The sequence below is a fragment of the Panthera leo genome, chromosome A1 (genome assembly GCF_018350215.1).
Source record: "Panthera leo isolate Ple1 chromosome A1, P.leo_Ple1_pat1.1, whole genome shotgun sequence".
Lineage (NCBI taxonomy): Eukaryota > Metazoa > Chordata > Mammalia > Carnivora > Felidae > Panthera > Panthera leo.
Window position 1 is genome coordinate 70,416,208 of NC_056679.1, and position 15,219 is coordinate 70,431,426.

Genomic DNA, 15,219 nt, shown 5'->3' on the forward strand with positions numbered 1-15,219 from the left:
CTCTACTCCCCAGACTGTGGCCACCAAAGTCTTTGCCCTCTCAAGGAACTGTCCTGAGTGCCCCTGTCTTACAGAATGTTTGAGTGACATATGCACTTTACTATTCTAGAAATACTCCATGTGGTGTGTTGAGGATAGAGTATTCTCTGAAGTTACTTACATATGAGACTTAGAAAGTGAACACATATGCTTGGTTGTGGATGAGCCTGGGGGAAGACATCATACATAGTGAAATCACATCCACAGAGTGGCTGACACGGCTCAGCATCAGTACTTTCCTGAAGTGACTGTTTTCTCCAGTTAGGGCTTTACAGCAGCCAATGTCTGATTGATGTAATTTCTGAGAACAGCCTTTGGTCAGTTTCCTTAACTGGGTGTTGTGGTGGCTGCTCTATAGGAGCTGTTATTTTATGTGTGACTCCCTGTGAGGAAGTCCGCTAAAATTTTAGGTACATGTGGCTAAAATTTTAGGAAGGCAGGGAGAAGAAAGCTGGGCTCCTTGGGGAGTGGTTATTGATTGGTTTGATGACTGTTCTTAAGATTGGAAGAGTTGTTAATTGTAAAAACAATATGCTTTCGTGCCCCTGAGTGCAACTGGAGCTGTGTTCTATTGATACATTTGGCTTCTTTATTCCTCTACACATTGCTCATGATGGCAACAGTTTCAGAATTTTATTAGTTAATAAAAAGATCAAAGAAATAACGTTTATGTTTTCATATAGGTCACTGGGTATGAATTTAAATCCATTGTAATTCAAACAGGTTTAATTTATTTCATGTTGTTACCTTGAATGTTTTATCGCATATCAATTAAATAACTCACTTGAATGATGTAGATAATAAATGGGCTCAAGAATTGAGATTTATTCCTTCCTTCCTTCTCTTCCCCTTTCTTTTCTTTCTCTCCTTTTCCATATCGTCCTTCCCTTCCTTCCATAAACCAAGTTTAAGGTGGCTTTTTATTTAGTTGCTTTGATTTTATATTTTGGTTAAGTTTTAGGATGTTAACTAATCTTGGAGCATTGATATATGCTACAGTTCCATGACTCTGTCACATATATATTTGGGTGTATATAATTCCAGCTATTCATTTAAACTATTTCCAAGTTTTCTGCCTCGGGAAATGCAGAGATAATGTCCCTATACCCAAATCTCTGTGGCAACTCTTACTCATGTACTTAGAGGTGAATTTCTGTATGTGAACTTGCTGGTTCAAAGACTATGGACATTTTAAGCTCTTTGATGCTTGTTTTCAGATCATCCTCCAGAAAGAGTGAGATACCTGGATTGCAGTATGCCCTTTGGAGGCCCATCTGCCCAATTTCCTCGGCATCTGCAGGCCTGTGCACAGTAAAGTAAGCAAGACTGTCACAGTCGTCAGCATCTGGCCTAGAAAGAACCCCATCCTCTGGCTGTCAGTCAGGGCCAGCTTTTCTCTCTGTGGCCTCAGCTGTCACACTGACCTTGCTTGTAGATGGTTCTGGAAACAGCTATGGAATTTTACCCCTTTTGCAAGTTCTCTTTTGAACTACACCATATGTAATGTTTTCCTCTTAGTTGGCCTTTTGAGATTGACAGAGGTGCCTGATTTTATAATAAAGGATTCAAAGTAAATATCTGTGAGAAAGTAAAAATTCTATTTTAATAGGATGCTAGTATGGGCACGTCTTACTTACCTGTTCCCCTTCACTGTGTTCTGGCCAAGAAGGTAGAGTGTTCTGTAAGTATTTGCAGGACACTTTTCAAATATGAATATTCGGAACATGTAAATACTGGAAATTTTAGAAGACACTTCCTACTTTATTGCCCTACTTGGCCACCTTCAGTAAAATTAGGGTCACAGTTCAGTGGTAGAATGTGTTCACTGTTTAACTGAGAGTTCTACATTGGTAAAAAAATGAATTAAAAAAGAGACTCTGTGAACCTTTTGAAAGTTTATATGATTATTTAAAAATACCATTGTACATGTATACATTGTACCACTTTACAAGTAGTGCAGGCTCATTTTAAAGCACACTTGTCTTCTTATTTAATGTCACAGTATTGTTTGTGAGAAAGATGATATGTCCTTAATATACATATCAAAGACAATATTTATTTCTTGGCCAAATACAAAAGTTTAAGAAATCAAAAACAAAAAAAATCTGTGCCAAATGCAGTTTTCACACAGAGGCACTGGAGGGCGCTCTAGCAATGAGAGATATAAATTGTCTCCTTACAAACATGCCTCTTCGGAAAAGATACGAAAGTTGGTTTTCCTGTCACTTTAAAAAACAATTTTTTTTATTTTTATTTACTTTAATATTTATTTGCTTTTGAGCAAATAAAGAGAAGACAGAGCGTGAGCCAAGGGAGGGGCAGAGAGTGAGACACAGAATCTGAAGCAGGCTCCAGGCTCCAAGCTGTCAGCACACAGCCCGACCAGGAGAGAACCATGAGATCGTGACCTGAGCCAAATTCGGACACTTAACCGACTGAGCCAGCAAGGCACCCCTTAATTAATTTTTTTTTTTTAATTAAGTAATCTCTGTGCCTAGCAAGGGACTCAAACTCACAACCCTGAGATTAAGAGTAATATGCTTTACTGACTGAGTCAGCCAGGTCCTTTCTATCACTTTTTAAGTCAAATTAAAAACACATAGATGGCAGAGGAAATATTTCTATACTGACCTTTTCCCTTGAAAGGTTTATAAGGAACTTAAGAAGCGGATCTGTGCCCCGCGGCACCTTATTACTTCCAGGCAGACTGGCCTCCTTACCACCTATACAACATAGCAACTTCCCCCCAACTATTTCCATGCCCTCATCCCTCTCACTGTACCTGATGTTTTTTCCATTGCATTCATTTCCACTTGACATAATGTATGTTTGTCTGTTTATTGCCTGTCTTCACCCCGTCCCCCATGCAGCTATTCATAAGAGCAGACACTTGTTCTGTTTATCCCATTGCTATATACCCCAGCCCTAGAACAGTACTTAGCACATAGTAAGTGCCCAGTATAAGTTTGCCAAATAAAAAAAGAACATTTAGGAAGTGAAGTATTTGAGACAGTGTTTCTGGAAATTTGTGCCTTTTTTTTTTTTATTGTGGTAAAATATATATAACATAAATTTATCATTTTAACCATTTTTAAGTTCATGGTTCAGTGGCATTAAGTTCACTCACATTTTTGTACAACCATCACTACTGTCTATCTCCGGAACTATATCATCATCTCGAACTGAAACTCGTACCCACTATAGAATAACTCTCCATTGTCTCCTGTCCCAAATCCCTATTCTCCATTTCTGTTTCTATGAATTTGACTATTCTATATTCTCACATAAGTGGAGTCATGCAATATTTGTCTTTTGTGTCTGGCATATTTCACTTAGAATAATGTCAATATCCATGTTGTAGCATGTGTTAGAGTTTGCTTCCTTTTTCAGGCTGAATAATATTTTATTACATGTAAATACCACATTTCGTTTATTCATTCATCCATCAATGGACATTTGAATTGTTTTCATCCTTTAACTATTGCTAGTGCATATTTTATACAGAGCATAGAAATGTGACGTTTAGGTTTTGAGTCTTAAGTAGATTTCTTTGGAACAGTGATAGATTCTTTAGATTATACCAATGAGTCATAGTTCACCCTTGGATGATTTCTGCCTTCAGGAAAATACTCTTAGTTCAGATTAAAGTAGAAACTTATTTAAGACAAGCTCTGAAAGATCAGAAGTGGTTTAATATCCCTACTGGTGCTATTCAAGTTTTTCTTACAAATGCCAAAAAAAAAAAAAAAAAAGGTTCAAAACAAAATCAAATTACTAATTCTCTGGTATAAGCAAGAAGATCTTGGATGGATACTCTGGGGTTCTAGTCCAGTGCTGACCCTGCAGTTAGCCCTTGACCTTGTTCAAGGCTCTTGTCTAAATTGAGCCTTATTTTTCTCACAGTTAAAACAGGAGGTTGGACTAGATGCCTCTTATTGGTTGACATTCCATAATCTAGAAGGAATCTAGAAAGGAATTATTGACTTAAAGTAAGAGGACTTTAGAGAATTCAGAAATATAAAATATATGGCTTTTTGAGCTTTTAGTTATTTTGGTCCATTTCAGCTCAATTTTTTTCTTAACGTTTATTTATTTTTGAGACAGAGAGAGACAGAGCATGAATGGGGAAGGGTCAGAGGGAGAGGGAGACACAGAATCTGAAACAGGCTCCAGGCTCTGAGCTGTCAGCACAGAGCCTGACACGGGGCTTGAACTCACGGACCGTAAGATCATGACCTGAGCCGAAGTCGGATGCTTAACCAACTGAGCCACCCAGGTGTCCCTTTTTCAGCTCAGTTTGAACAGAGATTGAAGATAAAAGCTTTGCCTTCCCCAAATTTGTGGGTTCAGTAATTGATTGGAACTCTTCTTGCCACGTTGGGAGGTTGTTTTGTTCATGTATTGTTCATTCTTATCCTTTAGAGCTCCCATACAGGAGGTGTCTTCGTTTCTCTCTCTCTGCAGCAGGGACTGCTGCCAGCTGCTTGCTGTGTTCAAGTCCTTAGTTTAAGTGGCTGCTGACTGCCACAGTACAGAGGGGCTCTGATTTCAAAATAATTTGGCTGTACTGGAAATACAAAATCTTGAAGAGATCAGGAATAATTAGAGGTAGATACCTTAAGTTTTAGTCTAATCTGCAAGATTGTCTCAGAGAAGTGGAGATGTGATTTTTGCCTGCATTCTGTCCTCTTCTAGTTATCTCCTGCGCTCCTAGAGCTTTCATACTGACCCACGAATGCTCCAGTGGGTGGAGCACAGAGCTCTTAGAGCCCGCCTATTCTAGCTCCCATAGTCCACGGTTCACCTAGAGATACCCAGTGAATATGAGAAAACCAGCTTGTGCTAATGTCATGTTTGTAATCCTCTCACATGCCTTACCTGCAAAGGAGGTGGGCCACTAAAGAGGATTTCTACCAGGAAAGCAAGTATGGACATAGCTTGTGGGGCCCCTCCTGTCCTCCAATCCCTGGACAAGGGTCCAGGCTGTGAATTTGGGTCATGAGTGTGTCCCTGTGCTGCAGAAGAGCCAGGAATTTACCAGGTGACCTGGTAACATGCTTGAGACTGGGGAGAGGATTTACCCTTAGAAATCTCCCTGCTCCTCCCCACCCCCTACACTCACTTCTTACTGACCTTAAGCTTCCTTAAGTGGGCTCTGATCTCCCCCTTACACAGCATAAATTCCATGATATCCTCTGTTGGCTGCATGAAGTCCAGACCCCTGAGTGTGGCATGCATGTGTCTCCTCACTTATCACCCACCTTTCTAACATTGCTCCCAGGGCTGCTTACCTTGCACCACTCAACCAGAAGGCTCACCATTCCACACACCACCCACCTCTCTCTCTGATTTGCTGACTCTCTTCCTCCCACCTCTCATCTTCAGGTTCTGCCTTTACTTAGCAGGCAGCCCTCTTCCACCAGCCCCTGGCAACTGTCAGCCTGCTTTCTGTCAATGCATCTACCTGTTCTGGATGTTTCATATAAATGGAGTCATACAATATATGGCTTTTGTGACTGGCTTCTTTCACCTAGCATGTTTTCGAGGTTCATCCATGTTATGGCATGTATCTGTCAGTATTTCATTACCTTTTGTGGCTGAATAGTACTCTCCTGTAGGTATATATTCTGTCTATCCATTCATCAGTTGATGGACATCTGGATTGTTCCACCTGTTGGTGATTGTGAATGGTGCTGCTATGAATATTTATGCATAACTATTTGAGCGCCCGTTTTCAGTTCTTTTGGGTATATACCTAGCTATGGAATTGTTGGGTCATATGGCAATTCTGTGTTTAACTTTTTGAGTAGCCCACTGTTTCCCACAGAGGCTTCACCAGTTTACATTCCACTGGCGATACATAGGGTTTCAGTTCGCATCCTTGCCAACTTTGGTTATTTTCTATTGTTTTTATTATAGCCATCCTAGTGGGTGTGAAGTGGTATCTCATTGTGGTTTCCTCCAAACAATTTTTAAATACACAGATCAGTTAAGTAACTGATTTTAAATAAGAATTTGAAAAGGAAAAAAAATGCGCATCAGTTCATTTCACTTCTCTGCTTAGCTCCTTAGAGCTCCTTCTCTTGGCCCTTCAGGGCGAGTCTGGTCTTGTTCCTTCTACTCTTTGTAGCTCACCTGCTTCCACCCTTCTCACACACACTACCCCTTCCAGCATCATTGGCCTTCACTTGCTTTTTTAAGCAAGGAAGGCAGACCATGGGCTTTGAGGCTTAGAGGAGTTCAGACACTTCCCCAAGGTCATACAGACCTGAGCCAGAGCCCTGGCCCTGCCACTTACTAGCCAGTTCCCTTTAGTTTTGTCATCTGTAAAAGCAGCTTGTGATCCTTAACCACAGAGAGCAGTTAGAATTAAATGAGCTCATGCACTGAATGCATGGTGCCTGGCTCATAAGGACATTGATAAACAATGGATATAAAAAGGAAACAAGATAATACATAAGCACCACCTCCTTGGGGAGGGGGACGACCATCTGAAGCATGTCCTCCCTCACATCCCCATTTGCCTCCCTCAGAGCTTCCTGTTCTTCATTATGCTTGCAGTTCAACATGATGTGAATGAATGGGTGCATTTCCTCTTGTCTGGTCTCACCCACTCGACTGGAATCTCTGTTTACTCTTTATGCCTACACCCAGCATAGTGCCTGACACATAGTAGGCACTTACTAAATATTCTTGAATGAAAAAACCATCATAGGGTCACAGTAAACAGAATTCCTTACTCATTATTCACTTGACATGAGAGGGTGGAAAGGCAAACTTTTTATGTGTGAGTGTGGGTGTATGTATGTTTTCCTAGATTATAGATTTGTCTAAACATTCCTGCTAATTTAATATGTCAAATCTGAAGGTTCTTTCTTGGCTTGAGTTTTTGAACACAGTCCAGGGCTGTTTTCAGATCCCTTAGTATTCTCCTTTTTTTAAAGAGTTTTTGAAAACATAAAGGGGTATCTTCTGTACATACTTTTCTACATTATTCATTTATGCAAATAAATGAGTTGTGGATAGAGGGGCTATTTTACTGTCAAAATGTGGCTTTACCTTGGCATCGAGGTATCATTAGGAGAACCCAGTCTGTCTGAGTCTATGTGGTTGAAATATCCCTCCAGCCAGTGTTTGTGTCCCAGGTACATTCTGTTTATTTCAAAATTTCTCACCTGTGGAACACACTTCTTTCTTTCAACTCAGGATCAACTCAGCACCTGGAAGATGTGTTTAAACCAATAGTCACAGTCTTTCAGTTCATTGGAGAAATCTTAGGATCGAAAGCAATATTTACTTTTATTCTGCAATTTTCTTTTCTGCTTTTTTTTTCCCCCATTCCACGCTGTTCTCCAACCCCCACCCCACATACCCTGGTTGATATTAGGGTGAGGTGTTCTAGAAGGCTTGGATTTCTGGCCTTGACTATAATCGTGGATTAGTGACCACTGTTGGAGAAGAGCCCTGTATCCTTATGACTTCTCCATTGGGAATTAGTGAAATGAACCCACAGGCTGATAGGGGAAGAATTCTGTTGTTGATTTGATGCCTGGTGGGCTGGATGCTCCCTGAGGACAAGGCACCACATTCTTCATTTCTGTCTCTGTGCAGTGCCTGGGCAGGACTGCTCATCAGCAAGTGTCTGAAACCAGCCAGATGGCTGCAAACATTCTGTTATGTGTGGGAACCTCTAAGTATTAGCAACTAGCCAGAGACCAGCAGTGATGAGCACTTTTTAGGCTCCACACACATTTGATTCCTAAAACGAGGACCCCAGGCATCAGCTGAAGAAATGACTTTTAAAGATAGAAACAGGACTGTTAACACGTGTGCATTTTACTAATCAGTGTACTGTTTTTGAGGCATTAGTAAAAATATTAGTATTTCCAGCATTATTGTTAATGAGGGATAAGAAACTTACATTTATCTTCACAACCATATGGTTTACTGCTTGATGTGGTTTTCTTTTTTGATATTTTTAAATTTGACTTTTAGTAAGGACAAAACCATTAGCTTGTAGGAGTTTATTCTGCAGGTAAATGAGAAAAGTATTTACTTCATAGAATATTTCTTTATAACAAGAAATTCTAGAACATATTGATGGTTTTCTTAAGAGATACTTATATTTTATTATTCAGTCATTTATACATTCTCCTGAAAAGAATGAAAATTATGCCCCTACATAGTCCTAGGGAGCTCCTGAGAACGAGGAAGGGAAGAAAATTTCTCATGGGTTTTTTTTTCCATGCCAGGCACCTGGACACACTTTAGTTGGCACATCTTTTGTAAGATACTGTGTAGTCTAAGGTGCTTGGGTCAGGAGATGAGACACTGAAAGGTAAGTCTGCCACTATTATATTTTATTCCTTGAGTAGCCAGCATAGTGCTGTGGCCCATGGTAGGTACTTAGTAAATGTTGACTAAACAGGATGTGTCATGGGAAGTGGTAAAGTAGAGGCGGGAGCGACTTACAGAGGGCATGGGGACTATTCCCAGGGAAGCTGACCTCTGAGCAGGTTTGAGAGGATGACAGGGGAGGGAACGGCGTTCCTGGCTGAGGGAACTGCTTGTGCAAAGGCACAGCAGGAGAATTAGGAGTGAGTGGTTGTGGAGTAGGGGTGCCTCCTGGCAGAGGGGCTGGGCATAGCTGAGCAGGTGGGTTGGGGCCGGCTGTTGGCAATGGGGAGGCAGTAAAGATGTTTACTGTCTTTCAGCCTCCATCAAGTGAGTGCTTCATTCCGCACTCTGGTTTAGGGGGTAGTCCCTCGTCATGTCAACCTCTTGCCTTTCTCTTTTCTTTTAATTACATTCAAAACGGGCTGGGAAACCTAATTGGAACAGAGAGAAAGTGATGAAACTGTAGCCTGGGGGGCAGGCCAGTTCATCCGTTCCTCCTAATGCACTTAACTATGTTTAAGCACTTCTAAGTTATTTGGACCCTTCAGATGACTTCATTTCTGTGACTACTGTACACTTAGCTTCCCACATCTGCAGTTAATTTCTTAAGCGACTTTAATGGGAAACTTCAAACAGTTTAAATGTCAATTACCAAAAAAGTGAGGTTTTCAAATTCCAGTAATCTGTCCATATTGGTCAGTGGAACATAATCCCAGGTGGATGTAATTTAAGACAGATGACATTCCAGAGCTTCCCTTACAAAGAGCTTATATATCTTTAGGACTAACAGGCAGGCCCTGTTGTTGCTACACTCACAGAGCTGCCTACAGTTCTGGCTTATCTGCACAGGCTCTGTGCTCAACGCTTTCCGTTCACGGCACTCATTCTGGCTGTGTTTTGGCTGGTGCTTTTGAAGCTGACAAGACCCAAAACCTACTCTGTACATAAAAATATGTTGAGAATATAGTAACTGTAATAATTCCAATTTTTAATCCTATACTTTTGAGAGGCATTAAGTATTCATGATGTACTTTATCATAGGTTTATTCTTTTTCTTCATAGATTTTTTAAAAAGATTTTAAGTAATCTCTACACCCAACATGGGGCTTGAACTCACAACCCTGAGACCAAGAGGTGCACACTCTGCTGTCTGAGCCAACTGGTTGCCCCTTCTTTTTTTTTTAATTTATTTTTTTGATTTACATCCAAGTTAGTTAGCATATAGTAGCTTCCAGTGATTCATCCCGTGTGTAACACCCAGTGATCATCCCAACATGTGTCCTCCCTAATGCCTCTTACCCACTTAGCCCATCCCCACCCACAACCCCTCCAGCAACCCTTAGTTCTCTGTATTTAAGAGTCTCTTATGTTTTGTCCCTCTCCTTGTTTTTATATTATTTTTGCTTCCCTTCCCTTATGTTCATCTGTTTTGTATCTTAAATTCCTCATAGGGGTAAAGTCACATGATATTTGTCTTTCTCTAACTTTGCTTCACATAATACCCTCTAGTTCTGTCCACATGGTTGCAAATGGCAAGATTTCATTCTTTTTGATTGCCAAGAAGTACTCCATTTTATGTATGTGTACACACACACACCACATCTTCTTTACCCATTCATCCGTCGATGGACATTTGGGCTCTTTCCATACTTTGGCTATTGTTGATAGCGCTGTTATAAACATTGGGATGCATGTACCCCTTTGAAACAGCACACCTGTAGCCCTTGGATAAATAGTAGTGCAGTTGCTTCCTTGTAGGGCCAGCTGCCCCTTCTCAACGCAGGGGTTGATCTTACATTTCTGACCGAGAAATCCTGATTTGTTTGTTTCTTGCCACTCTCACCTTTTTTCCCCCTCCTGTGTTCCTTCCTTTGCCTATATTTTTAAGATAAAATGCATGAAAAAAAAAAGTTGAGTAGGGGGATGAGTATTATTTTGACAGGAAGTAAAACCAAAAGCATGCAGAATAAATTAAGCTTGCATTTTCTCTGCAGGTCATTTAATGAATGTTATGTGCTACAGAGTTAAACAGTTTTGGGCAGCTAGTTTAGTTTTTTCCACTTCTAAGCCTCTGACAAATGATTTTAGGTGATCCTTTGGTCTGAAAAAGGAAAACTTTATATGTGTGACTTTTAAGTTGAGTTTTGTTATTCTTTGAAGACTTTTTTATGTAAGCCATTTTTGTGAAGTTGTTTTAGTTGAATTTGAAATTTTAAAAAAGCTTTAAAAGTAGAGTCTGCCATATTGAACTGTTTTTCACATGTTTTACATTGAAAAGTTAATTTGCGGAGTGCCTGGGTGGCTCAATCAGTTGAGTGACTTCGGCTCAGGTCATGATCTCGTGGTTCGTGAGTTCTAGCCCCACGTCAGGCTTTGTGCTTACAGCCTGGAGCCTGCTTGGATTCTGTGTCCCCCTCTCTCTCTGCCCCTCCCCTGCTCATGCTCTGCTTCTCTCTCAAAAATAAACAACAACAAAAAAAGTTAATTTGCCTTTTCTTTTTAATTTTTATTTACTTAAAACAATTTTTTAGTGTTTATTTATTTATTTTGGGAGAGAGAGAGAGAGTGAGCAGGGGAAGGGAAGAGAGAGGGGGAGAGAGAATCCCAAGCAGTCTTCGTGCTGTCATCACAGAGCCCGACGTGAGACTCGATCTCACGAACCAGGAGGTCATGACTTGAGCTGATATCAAGAGTCGGATGCTTAGGGGCGCCTGGGTGGCTCAGTCGGTTGAGTGTCCGACTTCAGCTCAGGTCACGATCTCACGGTCCTTGAGTTCGAGCCCCGCGTCGGGCTCTGGGCTGATGGCCCAGAGCCTGGAGCCTGCTTCCGATTCTGTGTCTCCCTCTTTCTGCTCCTCCCCCATTCATGCTCTGTCTCTCTCTGTCTCAAAAATAAATAAACGTTAAAAAAAAATAAAAAAATAATAATAAAAAAAAAGAGTCGGATGCTTAATCAACTGAGCCACCCATGCATCCCTGATTTGCCTTTTCTATTTTTAAAAGATACCAAGAAAATAAAGTTCCCTCATTAAGCAGTCATTATTTGTCAGCTGTTTTTGAAAATTGAGAAATTATGTTTAGTGTGTATGGCTTTAGGTTATCTGACACCTTCCCCAGGAGAAATAATGTCCTACTAAGAAATATTCTTAGTCCTACTATCTGTCCATTTATCTAGTCTGGCATAAATCACTTTCAAAGATAAGAAAATAGTCATACAAAGTTAGATATGGTGGAACATGTGAATTTTATGTATTTTCTGATAATGAGCCCTGTTTTAAAGGCTTCTAGAGTTCTTTCAAAAGCAGCTCACTGGTGCTGTGTTTGGCATGTTGTATGTTGTTAAAACTTCACAGAAATGTGGAGGTGCTGAATTGTGCACTTTATAGAATCTGGCATGCTAACATGATCACTTTTCCATGTACCAGCAATCTTTGGATTGTGAGATACATATATCATGTTTACAAAACTTATGTCTGGCTTATCTGATTGAAATTGAAATGGACATTTTCCAGTAGTTACTTCTCAACATTCTAATTGAGTAATACCCACTAAATATCTATTTAAGTCAAAATGTAAAGGATCAGTGGCTTGCTTAATCAGCTTTAGAGGTATAAAGTTAGAATGTGAATTCACATCCCCTCTTTCTCCAGAGAGGCGACTTGATGACTTCTCTTTCTCTCAGTAATGTAGTAGAGCCTATTTGGCTTAATCAGCAGCCTTGGGAGTTGGAGCAATCATTTGAAATATTGAGTGGAAAAGTTCTTGCACTTGGAGAAGTCAGGAGGCCAGGAGTGAGAGACATATCCACATCCTTTCCCTGGTGGCCCCTCACCTGTGAATTCGCACCAGGGTGGTAATAAAATTGCAGGAGCTCATTTTATGTGAAACCATTAGCAGCCTGAGAATTTGGAGCTAGCTGCCTCTCATACTTTAAGACACTGGAAGGTGTCATTTATAAGCATGGAGAGCTTGAAGGAAGGCAGAACAGGCTTGTAAACCGTAGCTTTAGGCTCTGGACAGTAATCAGTTTGTAATATAGTTTAGTCTTAGGCTATCAGAATCACAAATGTGCCTTTAAGTGTTGCAGGCAAATCCCATGAAATATCGGACTATAAAAGGTAGAGACAATGGCTAGTTATTTCCCAGTTGTTATTGGGGATATGTTATTTTCTTTTTGTTCCTTCATGCATAAGGGTAGAGGGGAAGGGAGCCATGCTGCAAGTGGAACAAGTAAAACTGAATATTCGTGTAAGTTTTTGTTTTTTTACATTGGCCATGATGAAAAGTCAAGTATCACAACTAATATGGAGGTTTTACTTTTTTTTTTTTTAAGTTTTTATTTACTTATTTTGAGAGAGAGAGCCCAGAAAGGCAGAGAGAAAATTCCAAGTGGACTCTGCACTGTCATCACAGAGCCTGATGCAGGACTCAATCCCATGAACCTCAAGATCATGACCTGAACCTACATCAAGAGCCAGATGCTCAACTGACTAAGCCACCCAGGCACCCCTGGAGGTTTTACTTTGAAACAGCTACTTGTGCATGGTTCCTGCTTTTTTTGTGTGGCTGACTCTGAGTTCCTAGGCTGGGGCAAGTGTGTGTGAGAGAGCCCTTGGGGCTGGGGAAATAGGGAAGCATTTCCAGCTTCTATTGGCTCATAAGGTAGAGGGTTCCCCAACATGAGGGCAGAATTCAGGTTCTTGGCCACCTGTGGAAATGACAAATGGCCCTCACTGTGGGCTAGCCCAGCTTCAGGATCTCTGCTGATGATCCCAAGAAATGATTCTTTAACTGAACCATGAAGAAAACCAGAAAATTAGGAGAGAATTCAAGAATGCAATTTGCAGATCGAGAACAGTCTATAGAATCTACCTGGGCATAATGATGTGTATGTCAGGGTGCTCCAGGCTTTGCCTCCAGACCAGTACAAACGTGACTGTTCAAATCTCAGTGCTTCAAGTCCCCACGGCTTGCCCTCTTCCAGGAGTTCGATAAGTTACCTGAAATGTCCCTGGTTGGCTCCTGTCTGATCAGAGCTATCCCTGCTGCTTAGCGGTGGTCCTCCTGCTCCAGCCAGGATCCTGTGGCAGTGAGAGACCCAGGTTCATCTGCAGCCCTGTTGCTTGTCTCTTTATTTGGCCAGTAGAAAACAGCCTTTTCGATTCCCATGGGAGGTCCAGAGGAATTTGTAGCCATTCAGTAATATTTCTGTCCTTCATATCAAAGTTCAGTTCTTTCCACAGGACACAAATGGCATTGGGCAGGAGAGAGGTGGCCCTATGCCGAGAGATCAGTATTATCTTAGAGAAACCACTGCTCCCTCTAGACCCTAGGTTCCTGTTGCTCAGGATTCCTGTTTTTAGCCTGGTTCCTTTTTAAGACTTCTTTTTTTTCACAAGGAGATGTTATGCTAATTCTCTCTTGAGGATCTTCACTGTTTCAATACATGTCTGTCGGCTCAGAGATGGTGTTTAAGCATTTGAAGGTAATCTCTGCTAACATACATGTTCAGAGTCACCAGGTAGAATTTTCTCTAGTGGTGTGGTCAGAAAGGCTCTGCTCATTTCCACAGGCTCTGAGAGGTGCTCAGAGTTGGGTCGGATATGGATTTTCTGCTAGGGCAGCGTTGCTTGCTGCCACTGTGTTCTGTACCCCTGCAAGGGTGGGACCTGGCTAGAAGTAGATTGTTCTCATCCAGCAGAAGTGTGCTTGGATACTGGCTGCCCATTCCCGTCCCCTCCTGCAGAAGCAGCTCAGGGCATTCCTTGTTTAATGGTCATGTGGACTACATTAGCAATGCTTTTCTGAGAGGCAACATAGGGGATATTACCCTGATAAATTATGAAATGCCTCTTTCTGAGCCATCCTGTTCTTTTATGCTTCTTTGCCTTTCTTTACTCTGGAGTTCCTTGTAGTGCAGGTGTTAATGTTTTTATGAGGAGATCTTCCTGAGGTTGAGGGAGGCTTTGGGAAGGCTGCTGGCTAGTATAGTGTTCCCCCCCCCCCCCACCACCCAAATTTTTAGTTATAACTCTGGCACCAGACTGATAGGGCTCTAGAAGGTTCAGAGAAGTGCTAAAACTGCAAGACTTATGGGCAGGGACCTTGCCCATTTTACAAGTGTTGACTAAAGTAGTTCTGAACAAGAAAAGCATTTGATGGAATCTTACCTTGTACAAAGACATACTATTTTTGGCCTCTCTCTCTTTTTTCCCCTCTTTCACCTTTCCCTTGCAACCTTCTCCTCCATCTCAGCTTTCTGATCCCCAGTTGCCCTGTACTATTCCTCTCAATCCCAGATCTGCCCTCTCCTATATCTTGTTCTTATTCTCGGGGAGGATTACATTCTTTTGAGCCCCATGTGCCAAGCCCTGTGCTTGCGCATTTGTGTATTATCATGAGGAAATTCTTTGGCCCATTTTACATATGAGGCAAGTGAGATTCAGGGAAGTTATTGACTTATCCAAATTCATACACCTACTAAGGGATGGAACAGAAGCCAACCCCCTGTTTCTGAAGCCTCTTTACTGAATCACTACATTTTAGTCATCTAGTCTGGGAAAAGAGTATTCTTTTATTGTTACCCAAAGTGATGATAATATAAAACATCTGTAAATTGGAGGTTTGTTAAGTAAATTATGGTATAGTCATACCCTAGTAATGATGTAGGTGTTAAAAATAATAAGGTAGTTTCCATGAATGGTGAAGTAGCTTGATTGCACTAAACCTTCTGTAGATTACATTCTGTACTCTGTAAAAAAAATATTTTTAAAAACCACTATT

The 15,219-nt window shown here is 41.1% G+C and overlaps 1 protein-coding gene across 8 annotated transcripts in view; it reads left to right on the forward strand.

Annotated features, from left to right (window-relative positions):
- Positions 1-15,219, forward strand: part of CLYBL (citramalyl-CoA lyase) — a 260,370-nt gene that overhangs the window by 11,351 nt on the left and 233,800 nt on the right. The window lies entirely within an intron of this gene.